The sequence below is a fragment of the Macaca nemestrina genome, chromosome 8 (genome assembly GCF_043159975.1).
Source record: "Macaca nemestrina isolate mMacNem1 chromosome 8, mMacNem.hap1, whole genome shotgun sequence".
NCBI lineage: Eukaryota > Metazoa > Chordata > Mammalia > Primates > Cercopithecidae > Macaca > Macaca nemestrina.
In genome coordinates this window covers 45,309,641-45,323,223 of record NC_092132.1, presented here as the reverse complement: position 1 = coordinate 45,323,223, position 13,583 = coordinate 45,309,641, and positions in this window count along the sequence as shown.

The window sequence follows — 13,583 nt, the reverse complement described above, 5'->3', positions numbered from 1 at the left end:
CAATAAACTAGGTATTGAAGGAACATGCCTCAAAATAATAAGAGCCATACATGACAAACTCACAGCAAATATCATACTGAATGGGCAGAAGCTAGAAGCATCCCCCTTGAAAGTCAACACCAGGATGCCCTCTCTTGCCACTCCTATTCAACACAGTATTGGAAGTTCTGGCCAGGGCAGTCAGGCAAGAGACAGAAATAAAAGGTATTCAAATAGGAAGAGAGGAAGTCAAGCTATCTTTGTTTGCAGATGACATGATCCTCTATCTAGAAAACCCCATCATCTCAGTCCAAAGGCTTCTTAAGCTGATAACCAACTTCAGCAAACTCTCAGGATATAAAATCAATGTGCAAAAATCACTGGCATTTTTATACACCAACAACAGGCAAGCAGAGAGCCAAATCATGAATGAACTGCCATTCACAATTGCCACAGAAAGAATAAAATACCTAGGAATACAACTAACAAGGGAAATGAAGGACCTCTTCAAGGAGGACTACAAACCACTGCTCAAATAAATCAGAAATGACACAAACAAATGGAAAAACATTCCATGCTCATGGAAAGGAAGAATCAATATCGTGAAAATGGCCATACTGCCCAAAGCAATTTATACATTCAGTGCTATTCCCATTAAACTACCATCAACATTCTTCACAGAATTAGAAAGACTATTTTAAAGTTCATATAAAACCAAAAGGGATCCCAAATAGCCAAAACAATCCTAAGCAAAAAGAACAAAGCTGGAGGCATCACGCTACCTGACATCAAACTATACTACAGGGCTACAGTAGCCAAAACAGCATGGTACTGGTACAAGAACAGACACATAGACCAACTGAACAGAATAGAAGCCCAGAAATAAGATCACACATCTACAACCATCTGATCTGCAACAAACCTGACAAAAACAAGAAATGGAGAAAGGATTCCCTATTTAATAAATGGTGCTGGGATAGCTGGCTAGCCATATGCAGAAAATTGAAACTGGACCCCTTCCTTACACTGTACACAAAAATTAACTCAAGATGGATTAAAGATTTAAATGTAAAATCCAAAACTTGGCCAGGCGAGGTGGCTCACGCCTGAAATCCCAGCACTTCGGGAGGCCAATGCGAGTGGATCACATGAGGTCAGGAGTTCGTGACCAGCCTGGCCAACATGGTGAAACACTGTCTCTACTAAAAATACAAAAATTAGCTGGGAGTGGTGGCACACACCTGTAGCCCCAGCTACTCAGGAGGCTGGGGCAGGAGAATCACTTGAACCTGGGAGGCAGAGGTTGCAGCAAGCTGAGATCGTGCCACTGCACTCCAGCCTGGGCAACAGAGTGAGACTCTAGCAAGACAAAACTATAAAAACCCTGGTAGACAACCTAGGCAATACCATTCAGGACATAGGCACGGGCAAAGATTTCATGACTAAAACACCAAAAGCAATTGTAACAAAAGCAAAAATTGACAAATGGGATCTCAGTAAACTAAAGAGCTTCTGCACAGTAAAGGAAACTATCATCATAGTGAACAGACAACCTACAGAATGGGAGAAAATTTCTGCAATCTATTCATCTGACAAAGGTCTAATATCCAGCATCTGCAAGGTACTTAAATAAATTTACAAGAAAAAAAAAAAGCCATCAAAAAGTAGGCAAAGGACATGAACAGACACTTCTCAAAAGAAGATATACACGCAGCCAACAAACATGAAGAAAAGTTCAACATCGCTGATTATTAGAGAAATGCAAATCAAAACCACAAGGAGATACCATCTCACACCAGTCAGAATGGTGATTATTAAAAAGAAGTAACAATAAACGTTGACAAGATTGTGGAGAAAAAGGAACATTTTTACACTGTTGGTGGGAGTGTAAATTAGCTTAACTATTGTGGAAGACAGTGTGGCAATTCCTCAAAGACCTAGATGCAGAAATACCATTTGACCCAACAAACGCATTACTGGGTATATACCCAAAGGATTATAAGTCATTCTATTATAAAGATACGTGCATGCATATGTTCACTGCAACACTCTTCACAATAGCAAAGACATGGAACCAACCTAAATGCCCATCAATGATAGACTGGACAAAGAAAATGTGGTACATATATACCATGAAATATTATGCAGCTATAAAAAGGAATGAGATCATGCCCTTTGCAGGGATATGGATGGAGCTGGAAGCCATTATCCTCAGCAAACTAACACAGGAACAGAAAACTAAACACTGCATGTTTTCACTTGTAAGTGGGATCTGATTGATAACACATGGACACGTGGGGGGAAACAACACACACTGGGGCCTGTTGGAGGGTAGAAGATGGGAAGAGAGAGCACATCAGGAAGAACAGCTAATAGATGCTGGGCTTAATACCTAGGTGATAGGATGATCTGTATAGCAAACCATCATGGCCTACATTTATCTATATAACAAATCTGCACATCCTGCACATGTACCCCAAAACTTAAAAAGTTTGAAAAAAATTAAAAAGTCTATTAGTCATCCAAATGAAGATTTTCAGTTTGCATTTGACATAGGAACTCAGAATTTGGGAGACAGCAATTTGAGAGTTAGCATGTAAGTGGGCTTTTCAGGCTTTGCTTGTGCTATTTCCACCGCCAGAGAAACTCTCCCGGCCTTTCTTTACCAGGCTAAATTTTCTCATTCTTCAAAACTCAGCTTGGGTCTCATCTCCTTCAGTATACCTTCCCATGAATTATTTTCATTTGTCTCTCCTCTTGCTCTTGAATACTTGGTGCAAACCCACATCTCAAAAATGTATTAAAATCACTGGTATGAAGAGGTACACCCTTTTCCCCTAGTGCCACCCACCAGACAGTAAATTCCTGGGGACTGAGGGAGCTATATTTTATTTTAACCTCCTCCCAGCCCCCACCACATCCCCTGCTGAGTGCCTACCACTCACTAGATCTTTGTTGAAATGAACTTCTGGAGTTGCTCTCCATTGAGATCATTCTGCATGGTGCTTTGCTCACAGGCAGGATTTGTTCATCCCTTTTTAGATAGCCCATGCTGATGGGAAGTCAATTTGTTTTAACATTAATAGTAGCTAACACTTATTACATATTTGCTATGGTTTCCTAACAATAGCCCAAAGAGATTGATATTAGTCTCAATTTACAGTTTAGAAAACTTAGAAAGGTGAGATAATTTGCTCAAAGATACATAGTTTGAAAGTGCTGAAGCCAAAAGTCTGATTCCAAAGCCCTTGCTCTTTACCACTATGTTATGTGACCTTTCTCTCTAAAAACAATCTCACGAGATTAAAGAATGGCGTGAGAACCACAAAGACAGGAATTTGAAACTAAATACCTAGGTTATAAACTGTTATAATGTTTTGCTAATTTCTTTGGTAACAACTTCATTGAGATATAATTGACATATCACAGTTCACCCATTTAAAGTACACACCTCGGCTGGGCACGGTGGCTCATGCCTGTAATCCCAACACTTTGGGAGGCTGAGGCAGGCAGATCGCCTGAGGTCGGGAGTTCAAGACCAGTCTGGGCAACATGGTGAAACCCCATCTCTACTGAAAAAAAAAAAAAAAAAATTAGCCAGGTATGGTGGCACACACCTGTAAAACCCAGGCATGAGAATCGCTTGAACTATTTATTTTAGCACATTATATTCTGTTTTTGCCCCCAAGTGATAAACCCTAGCCAGTTTTTCTTTTTTCTTCTTGTTCTTCTTCTTTTTTTTTTTTCTTGAGATGGAGTCTCACTGTGTCATCCAAGCTGGAATGTAGTGGTGCAATCTCGGTTCACTGCAACCTTCACCTGAGTTCAAGCAATTCTCCTGTCTCAGCCTCCCAAGTAGCTGGGACTACAGGCACACACCACCACGCCCAGCTATGTTTTGTATTTTTTCTTAGCAGAGACAGGGTTTCACCATGTTAGCCAGGCTGGTCTTGAACTCCTGAGCTCAAGTGATCCACCTGCCTTGGCCTCCCAAATTGCTGGGATTACTGGCATGAGCCACTGCACCCAGTCCCTAGCCAGTTTTTCTAAAACTGTAGAAATGCCATTTTACTCTATCATTGTTGAAACCAAGATAGTTAAAATCAAAGTCTTTAATGGCAAATAGAAATGTAAGCATAAATGGACTTAAGCCTCTCTGTTTTTCTCTTCTAACTCTGGACATATAATCAGCAAATTTGAAGGGTTTGTTTGGGATGTTCTTACATAGATACTTTTTGTACACCTGCAATTCAGCTTAGGGAATCCTAGAGAGCATCTCAGACAATCACCCTGCAGAACAGCTAAAACTATGATATGAGAAACCAGTATAATTGCGGGACAAAAGTGATATCATATTAAGCTGCTATAGACAGAGAAAAAGACCATAGGTTTTCTTTTTCTTTTTTTTTTTTTTTAATTTTTGATTCTACTTTAAGTTCCAGGGTACATGTGCACAAAGTGCAGGTTTGTTACCTAGGTATACATGTGCCATGCTGGTGTGCTGCACCCATTAACTCATCATTTACATTAGGTGTATCTCCTAATGCTATCCCTCCCTCCTCCCCCTATCCAACGACAGGCCCAGTGTGTGATGTTCCCCACACTATGTCCAAGTGTTCTCATTGTTCAATTACCACCTATGAGTGAAAACATGCGTGTTTGGTTTTCTGTTCTTGGGATAGTTTGCTGAGAATGATGGTTTCCAGCAGCATCCATGTACCTACAAAGGACATGAACTCATCCTTTTTTATGGCTGCATAGTATTCCATGGTGTATATTTGCCACATTTTCTTAATCCATTCTATCATTGATGGACATTTGGGTTGGTTCCAAGTCTTCACTATTATGAATAGTGCCTCAATAAACATATGTGTGCATGTGTCTTTATAGCAGCATGATTTATAATCCTATGGGTATACACCCAGTAATGGGATGACTGGGTGAAATGGTATTTCTATTTCTAGATCCTTGAGGAATTGTCACACTGTTTTCCACAATGGTTGAACTAGTTTGCAGTCCTACCAACAGTGTAAAAGTGTTCCTATTTCTCCACATCCTCTCCAGCACCTGTTGTTTCCTGACTTTTTAATGATCATCATTCTAACTGGTGTGAGATGGTATCTTATTGTGGTTTTGATTTGCATTTCTCTGATGGTGAGTGATGATGAGCATTTTTTTCATGTGTCTGTTGGCTGTATAAATGTCTTCTTTTGAGAAGTGTCTGTTCATATCCTTTGCCCACTTTTTGATGGGGTTGTTTTTTTCTTGTAAATTTGTTTGACTTCTTTGTAGGTTTTGGATATTAGCCCTTTGTCAGATGAGTAGATTGCAAAAATTTTCTCCCATTCTGTAGGTCGTCTGTTCACTCTGATGGTAGTTTCTTTTGCTGTGCAGAAACTCTTTAGTTTAATTAGATCCCATTTGTCAATTTTGGCTTTTGTTGCCATTGCTTTTGGTGTATTAGACATGAAGTCCTTCCCCATGCCTATGTCCTGAATGGTACTGCCTAGGTTTCTTCTAGGGTTTTTATGGTTTTAGGTCTAACATTTAAGTCTCTAATCCATCTTGAATTAATTTTCATATAAGGAGTAAAGAAGGGATCCAGTTTCAGCTTTCTACATATGGCTATCTAATTTTCCCAGCACCATTTATTAAATAGGGAATCCTTTCCCCATTTCTTGTTTTTGTCAGGTTTGTCAAAGATCAGATGGTTGTAGGTGTGTGGTATTATTTATGAGGGCTATGTTCTGTTCCATTGGTCTATATCTCTGTTTTTGTACCAGTACCATGCTGTTTTGGTTACTGTAGCCTTGTAGTATAGTTTGATGTCAGGTAGCGTGATGCCTCCAGCTTTGTTCTTTTTGCTTAGGATTGTCTTGGCAATGTGGGCTCTTTCTTGGTTCCATATGAAGTTTAAAGTAGTTTTTTCCAATTCTGTGAAGAAAGTCATTGGTAGCTTAATGGGGATGACATTGAATTTATAAATTACCTTGGGCAGTATGGTCATTTTCACGATATTGATTCTTTCTATCCACGGGCATGGAATGTTCTTCCATTTGTTTATGTCCTCTTTTATTTCATTGAGCAGTTGTTTGTAGTTCTCCTTGAAGAGGTCCTTCACATCCCTTGTAAGTTGAATTCCTAGGTATTTTTTTCTCTTTGAAGCAATTGTGAATGGGAGTTCACTCATGATTTGGCTGTCTGTTATTGGTGTATATGAATGCTTGTGATTTTTGCACATTGATTTTGTATCCTGAGACTTTGCTGAAGTTACTTATCAGCTTAAGGAGATTTTGGGCTGAGATGATGGGGTTTTCTAAGTATGCAATCATGTCATCTGCAAACAGGGACAATTTGACTTCCTCTCTTCCTAATTGAATACCCTTTATTTCTTTCTCTTGCCTGATTGCCCTGGCCAGAACTTCCAACACTATGTTGAATAGGAGTGGTGAGAGAGGGCATCCCTGTCTTGTGCCAGTTTTCAAAGGGAATGCTTCCAGTTTTTGCCTATTCAGTATGATATTGGCTGTGGATTTGTCATAAATAACTTTTATTATTTTGAGATATGTTCCATTAATACCGAATTTATTGAGAGATTTTAACATGAAGGGCTGTTGAATTTTGTCAAAGGCCTTTTCTGCATCTATTGAGATAATCATGTGGTTTTCATCTTTGGTTCTGTTTATACGCTGGATTACGTTTATTGATTTGCATATGTTGAACCAGCCTTGCATCCCAGGGATGAAGCCCACTTGATCATGGTGGATAAGCTTTTTGATGTGCTGCTGTATTTGGTTTGCCAGTAGTTTATTGAGGATTTTCGCATTGATGTTCATCAGGGATATTGGTCTAAAATTCTCTTTTTTTGTTGTGTCTCTGCTAGGCTTTGGTATCAGAATGATGCTGGCCTCATAAAATGAGTTAGGGAGGATGCCCTCTTTTTCTATTGATTGGAATAGTTTCAGAAGGAATGGTACCAGCTCCTCCTTGTAGCTCTGGTAGAATTCAGCTGTGAATCCATCTGGTCCTGGACTTCTTTTTGTTGGTAGGCTATTAATTGTTGCCTCAATTTCAGAGCCTGTTATTGGTCTATTCAGGGATTCAACTTCTTCCTGGTTTAGTCTTGGGAGAGTGTATGTGTCCAGGAATTTATTCATTTCTTCTCGGTTTTCTAGTTTATTTGCATGGAGGTGTTTATAGTATTCTCTGATGGTAGTTTGTATTTTGGTGGGGTCAGTGGTGATATCCCCATTATCATTTTTTATTGTGTCTATTTGATTCTTCTTTCTTTTATTCTTTATTAGTCTTGCTAGCAGTCTATCAATTTTGTTGATCTTTTCAAAAAACCAGCTCCTGGATTCTTTGATTTTTTTGAAGGGTTTTTTGCGTCTCTATCTCCTTCAGTTCTGCCTTACTAGTTATGTGTTGCCTTCTGCTAGCTTTTGAATGTGTTTGCTCTTGCTTTTCTAGTTCTTTTAATTGTGATGTGAGGGTGTCAATTTTAGATCTTTCCTGCTTTCTCTTGTGGGCATTTAGTTCTATAAATTTCCCTCTACACACTGCTTTAAATGTGTCCCAGAGATTCTGGTATGTTGTATCTTTGTTCTCATTGGTTTCAAAGAACATCTTTATTTCTGCCTTCATTTCGTTATTTACCCACTAGTCATTCAGGAGCAGGTTGTTCAGTTTCCATGTAGTTGGGCAGTTTTGAGTGAGTTTCTTAATCCTGAATTCTAGTTGGATTGCACTGTGGCCTGAGAGACAGTTTGTTATAATTTCTGTTCTTTTACATTTGCTGAGGAGTGCTTTACTTCCAACTATGTGATCAATTTTGGAATAAGTGTGACGTGGTGTTGAGAAGAATGTATATTCTGTTGATTTGGGGTGGAGAGTTCTGTAGATGTCTATTAGGTCTGCTCGGTGCAGAGCTGAGTTCAATTCCTGGATATCCTTGTTAATTTTCTGTCTCATTGATCTGGCTAATGTTGACAGTGGGGTGTTAAAGTCTCCTATTATTATTGTGTGGGAGTATAAGTCTCTTTGTAAGTCTCTGAGGATTTGCTTTATGAATCTGGGTGCTCCTGTATTGGGTGCATATATATTTAGAATAGTTAGCTCTTCTTGTTGAATTGATCCCTTTACCATTATGTAATGAACTTCTTTGTCTCTTTTGATCTTGTGGTTTAAAGTCTGTTTTATCAGAGACTAGGATTGCAACCCCTGCCTTTTTTGTTTTCCATTTGCTTGGTAGATCTTCCTCCATCCCTTTATTTTGAGACGATGTGTGTCTCCACACGTGAGATGGGTCTACTGAATACAGCACACTGATGGGTCTTGACTCTTTATCCAATTTGCCAGTCTGTGTCTTTTAATTCGAGCAGTTAGCCCATTTACATTTAAGGTTAATATTGTTATGTGTGAATTTGATCCTGTCATTATGATGTTAGCTGGTTATTTTGCTCGTTAGTTGATGCAGTTTCTTCCTAGCATCGATGGTCTTTACAATTTGGCATGTTTTTGCACTGACTGGTACCGGTTGTTCCTTTCCATGTTTAGTACTTCCTTCAGGAGTTCTTGTAGGGCAGGCCTGGTGGTGACAAAATCTCTCAGTATTTGCTTGTCTGTAAAGGATTTTATTTCTCTTTCACTTATGAAACTAAGTTTGGCTGGATATGAAATTCTGGGTTGAAAATGCTTTTCTTTACGAATGTTGAATATTGGCCCCCACTCTCTTCTGGCTTGTAGAGTTTCTGCCGAGCGGTCCGCTGTTAGTCTGATGGGCTTCCCTTTCTGGGTAACCCAACCTTTCTCTCTGGCTGCCCTTAACATTTTTTCCTTCATTTCAACTTTGGTGAATCTGACAATTATGTGTCTTGGAGTTGCTCTTCTCGAGGAGTATCTTTGTGGCATTCTCTGTATTTCCTGAATTTGAATGTTGGCCTGCGTTGCTAGGTTGGGGAAGTTCTCCTGGATAATATCCTGCGGTGTTTTCCAACTTGGTTCCATTCTCCCCGTCACTTTCAGGTATACCAATCAGATGTAGATTTGGTCTTTTCACATAGTCCCACATTTCTTGGCGACTTTGTTCTTTTCTTTTTTCTTTAAACTTATCTTCTCACTTCATTTCATTAATTTGATCTTCAATCACTGATACCCTTTCTTCCAGTTGATCGAATCAGTTACTGAAGATTGTTCATTTGTCACGTAGTTCTCGTGCCACGGTTTTCAGCTCCATCAGGTCATTTAAGGACTTCCTTACATTGGGTATTCTAGTTAGCCATTCGTCTAATCTTTTTTCAAGGTTTTTTGCTTCTTTGAGATGGGTTCGAACTTCCTCCTTTAGCTTGGAGAAGTTTGATCGTCTGAAGCCTTCTTCTCTCAACTCATCAAAGTCATTCTCTGTCCAGCTTTGTTCCGTTACTGGCGAGGAGCTGCATTCCTTTGGAGGGGGACACTCTGATTTTTAGAATTTTCAGCTTTTCTGCTGTTTTTTCCCCATCTTTGTGGTTTTATCTACCTTTAGTCCTTGATGATGGTGATGTACAGATGGGATTTTGGTGTGGATGTCCTTTCTGTTTGTTAGTTTTCCTTCTAACACTCAGGACCTTCAGTTGCAGGTCTGTTGGGGTTTCCTGGAGGTCCACTCCAGACCCTGTTTGCCTGGGTATCAGCAGCGAAGGCTGTAGAAGAGTGAATATTGCTGAACAGCAAATGTTGCTGCCTGATTATTCCTCTGGAAGCTTTGTCTCAGAGGGGTACCCAGCCATGTGAGGTGTCAGTCTGCTCCTACTGGGGGGTGCCTCCCAGTTAGGCTACTTGGGGGTCAGGGACCCACTTGAGCAGACAGTCTGTCTGTTCTCAGATCTCAAACTCCATGCTGGGAGAACCACTACTCTCTTCAACGCTGTCAGACAGGGACATTTAAATCTGCAGAGGTTTCTGCTGCCTTCTGTTTGGCTATGTCCTGTTCCCAGAGGTGGAGTCTACAGAGGCAGGCAGACCTCCTTGAGCTGCGGTGGGCTCCATCCAGTTCGAGCTTCCCAGCAGCTTTGTTTACCTACTCAAGCCTCAGCAATGGTGAACGCCCCTCCTCCAGCCTTGCTGCCACCTTGCAGTTAGATCTCAGACTGCTGTGCTAGCATTAAGGGAGGCTTCGTGGGCATGGGACCCTCCAAGTCAGGCACAGGATATAATCTCCTGGTGTGCCGTTTGCTAAGACCCTTGGAAAAGTGCAGTATTAGGGTGGGAGTGACCCAATTTTCCAGGTGCTGTGTGTCAGTTTCCCTTGGCTAGGAAAGGGAATTCCCTTACCCCTTGCACCTCTCGGGTGAGGTGATGCCTTGCCCTGCTTCAGCTCTCGCTCGGTGGGCTGCACCCACTGTCCTGCACCCACTTGCCGACACACCCCGTGAGATGAACCCAGAACCTCAGTTGGAAATGCAGAAATCACCCATCTTCTATGTCACTCACACTGAGAGATGTAGCCTGAAGCTGTTCCTATTCGACCATATTGGCGATTTCGACCATAGGTTTTCTAATATGAGCCTCAAACCAAAAACCAAAAGGGCTGACTGTCTAAAGTACAAGGATTAATTTGCTTTAGGGCACTTTATGTAGCTTATTTACGGTGACAAACTGCATGGATTTATTTAATGATTCTCCCAAGTACTATTGGAGAGACTGGCTAGTATATGTATGTGTAAATATCTCCTTGACAATCAGGAGCATATTTCAGGCATCCTACCTATTGTTTAATGATTTTAAAGTATTAATCCTTCTTTGAGTTTGGTGTGGTAGGCTCCAACTTAAGCCTTGTTCTTAACTTTTCTGAGTGTGAACAGGAATAGCACCAAGAGACAAAATTCATATTATCATTGTGATTTTAATTTTTGATGGAAATTGGATATTCTATATGGCTGAGAGTCTGAATATACAAATGGACAGTGGCCATGCCATGTATGACAAAACTCTGGCAGCAGTCAGCCTTGGAAGCCAAATCACAACTTTTGCAGCAATAGGCTCAGAATGGCATGGACTTGGTTGGTAACTGCCAGCCTCCCTAATTTTACCCTCTCTTGCCACTCAGGACCAACAACAAAACAAAGCCCAGTATGTTCCCTAAATCAAGCACATAGGATGCCCACTAGATTCTAGTTAACTCATTTTCAGCTTCCTATATTAACAGCCTCCAATGGGAGTATGCCTAAAATCTTCTCTTTTTTTCACTATAAAGATTTCCCACTACTTTGCCTATATCTGAGTCTCTGCAAAATACAAGTGATGGAGGCTGACTCCCTGGCTGTAGCAAGCTCTGAATAAATAGCCTGTGTTCTTATTGGGGCTGTCTTCATGTATTTCCACATAGCTAAGGCATACTTTAAATTTGTATACACAAAAGAATCTGAATGACAGGACAGGGCATTAGAGTGTTTTTCCTAGGAACTGGATGGCAACTCCACATGGAATGATATGTGGTACCACCCCCACATTCCAATCTCTAAAGTAACTTCATGTGGTAAGAAGATTTAGAAACAGAGGTTATAAATTTTATATATTGCTTATTTCCATTTTTTAAATAATCATTGGTTATTTTTACTTTTGTTAAATTATGTATCTTATCTACACCGGATAACAACTACCCACATCATTATCACATTTATCTGGAAAACAAATTTTTTCCCCTATTTCCTAACTTAACAGTTCATAATTTTTTTCAAAAAGGAACATAATTAGTTTAATATATTCATTAGGCAATTTCTTAACTTATCCAAGATAACTACCATCTGGACCTGCTGGTTTAGATTTATTCTAATTGTCAATATATTCCATTACATTACTTTGTTTCTTGCACACACTGATGAGATAATTCAATTTTTAACCCTTCCCTAGTCAAAGTTTGAAAACTCTTAATATTGCTTTAGGACGTTATAATTTTTACTAGTAGAGAATAATTTATTTTTCTCTTCTCCTCCTTTGTTTCTTCTTCCTCCCACCTCTTTTTGTTAAATGGATTTTAGCTCTAAGGAGTTTTTTTTTTAACTGTGTTGGTCTCTCCTGTAACCCCAGCACCTAGAACAAAGCCTGACATAATGCAGTAAATGCTCAATAAATATTTGTTAAATGATTGGACCATATTTAATGAAGAAATAAAGATTATGTTATTACAACTTATAAAAGAATATTAGATTGGTCAAAATAAATGATCTCAACTTTTAATCCCCCAATCAGGTATCAGTGGTCAGAAAAAAAGAAGTCCAATAACTTCAATTTCCAATCTCCTTACCCAAGGCCAAAACAACAGCAAGTGATTCTCTAGTAAATCAGGGGTTAGCAGCACCAAAGTTGGGCTGATGCAGGAGAGGGGTACTATTCAGGGCAGTATGAGCAGGCAGAAAGCCAAGGTGAAATATTTGGAATCAAACAGCCACCATTTTTTTCACCCCAGTTCTAAATTTATTAATGTGGAATGAACATATCTTTAAGCTCCTCTAAGCCTTAGTTTCCTTCTCTGGAAAAGAAATTGCAGATAATAACAGTGCCACCTCATAGGGTTGCTCTTAACATAAGGAGATAATGTCTGTAAGACATATAGTTTACTGCCTGGCCAAACTGAAAATTAGCCACCAATGATAAAGATATATAAAATATATGCATACTGATAGCAAGGGGAAAGAAGGGAAAAAAGATATATATTTTTAACTGGTGTCACTGTTTCAGGATTCTACAGCCCTTTTAGTCAACATTTACTGTGTCTCTATCTGATTATAGTACCTGTAGCAGACACTAGAGCACTGGAGGGAGGTAAGCACAGCCCTTGCCCTTGGGATATTTACACACCTCATAAAACAATTCAAGAGTACTTATAAAGTAACTGGAAAATGAGTGCAAATTATACTCTGTATCAGTACATGAGAGGGAGGTAGCAGTTTATATATTTCTCACAGCACAGGAGAAAAAATGAGATCTTTTACATCAGCAGCCTTCACATCTCTTTTTTTTTTTTTTTTTTGAAACAGAGTCTCACTCTGTTGCCCAGGCTGGAGTGCAGTGACACCATCTTGTCTCACTGCAACCTCTGCCTCCTGGGTTCAAGCAATTTGGCTGCCTCAGCCTCCCGAGTAGCTGGGATTACAGGCATGTGCCACCATGCCCAGCTTTTTTGTATTTTCAGTAGAGACGGGGTTTCACCATGTTGCACAGGCTGGTCTCGAACTCCTGACCTCAAGTGATCCACCCACCTTGGCCTCCCAAAGTGCTGGGATTACAGGCATGAGTCACCGTGCCTGGCCTACATATCCTCATTTTTAACAACAATAGGGAAGAACTGTTTGATTTAGGCGCTCCCTCTTTGCCCCATAGCACTGTGTGTATACCTAACTTAGACTGGGAACAGAAGAGATGGTAGGGAAGGCTTTTGCCAAACTGAACATCTGTTCAGTGCTGAGACACTAAACGAAGTAAGGACTGGGGACACAGACACAGGTCAAAGGAAATCACTGTCTAATAAGGAAAACATAAAAGATCTGATAAATGCTGTGATAACACAGTATAGAGGGGCTCCAGCTGTATTGAGGAGAAAGATACAACCGGCCTGGGGGTAGTGG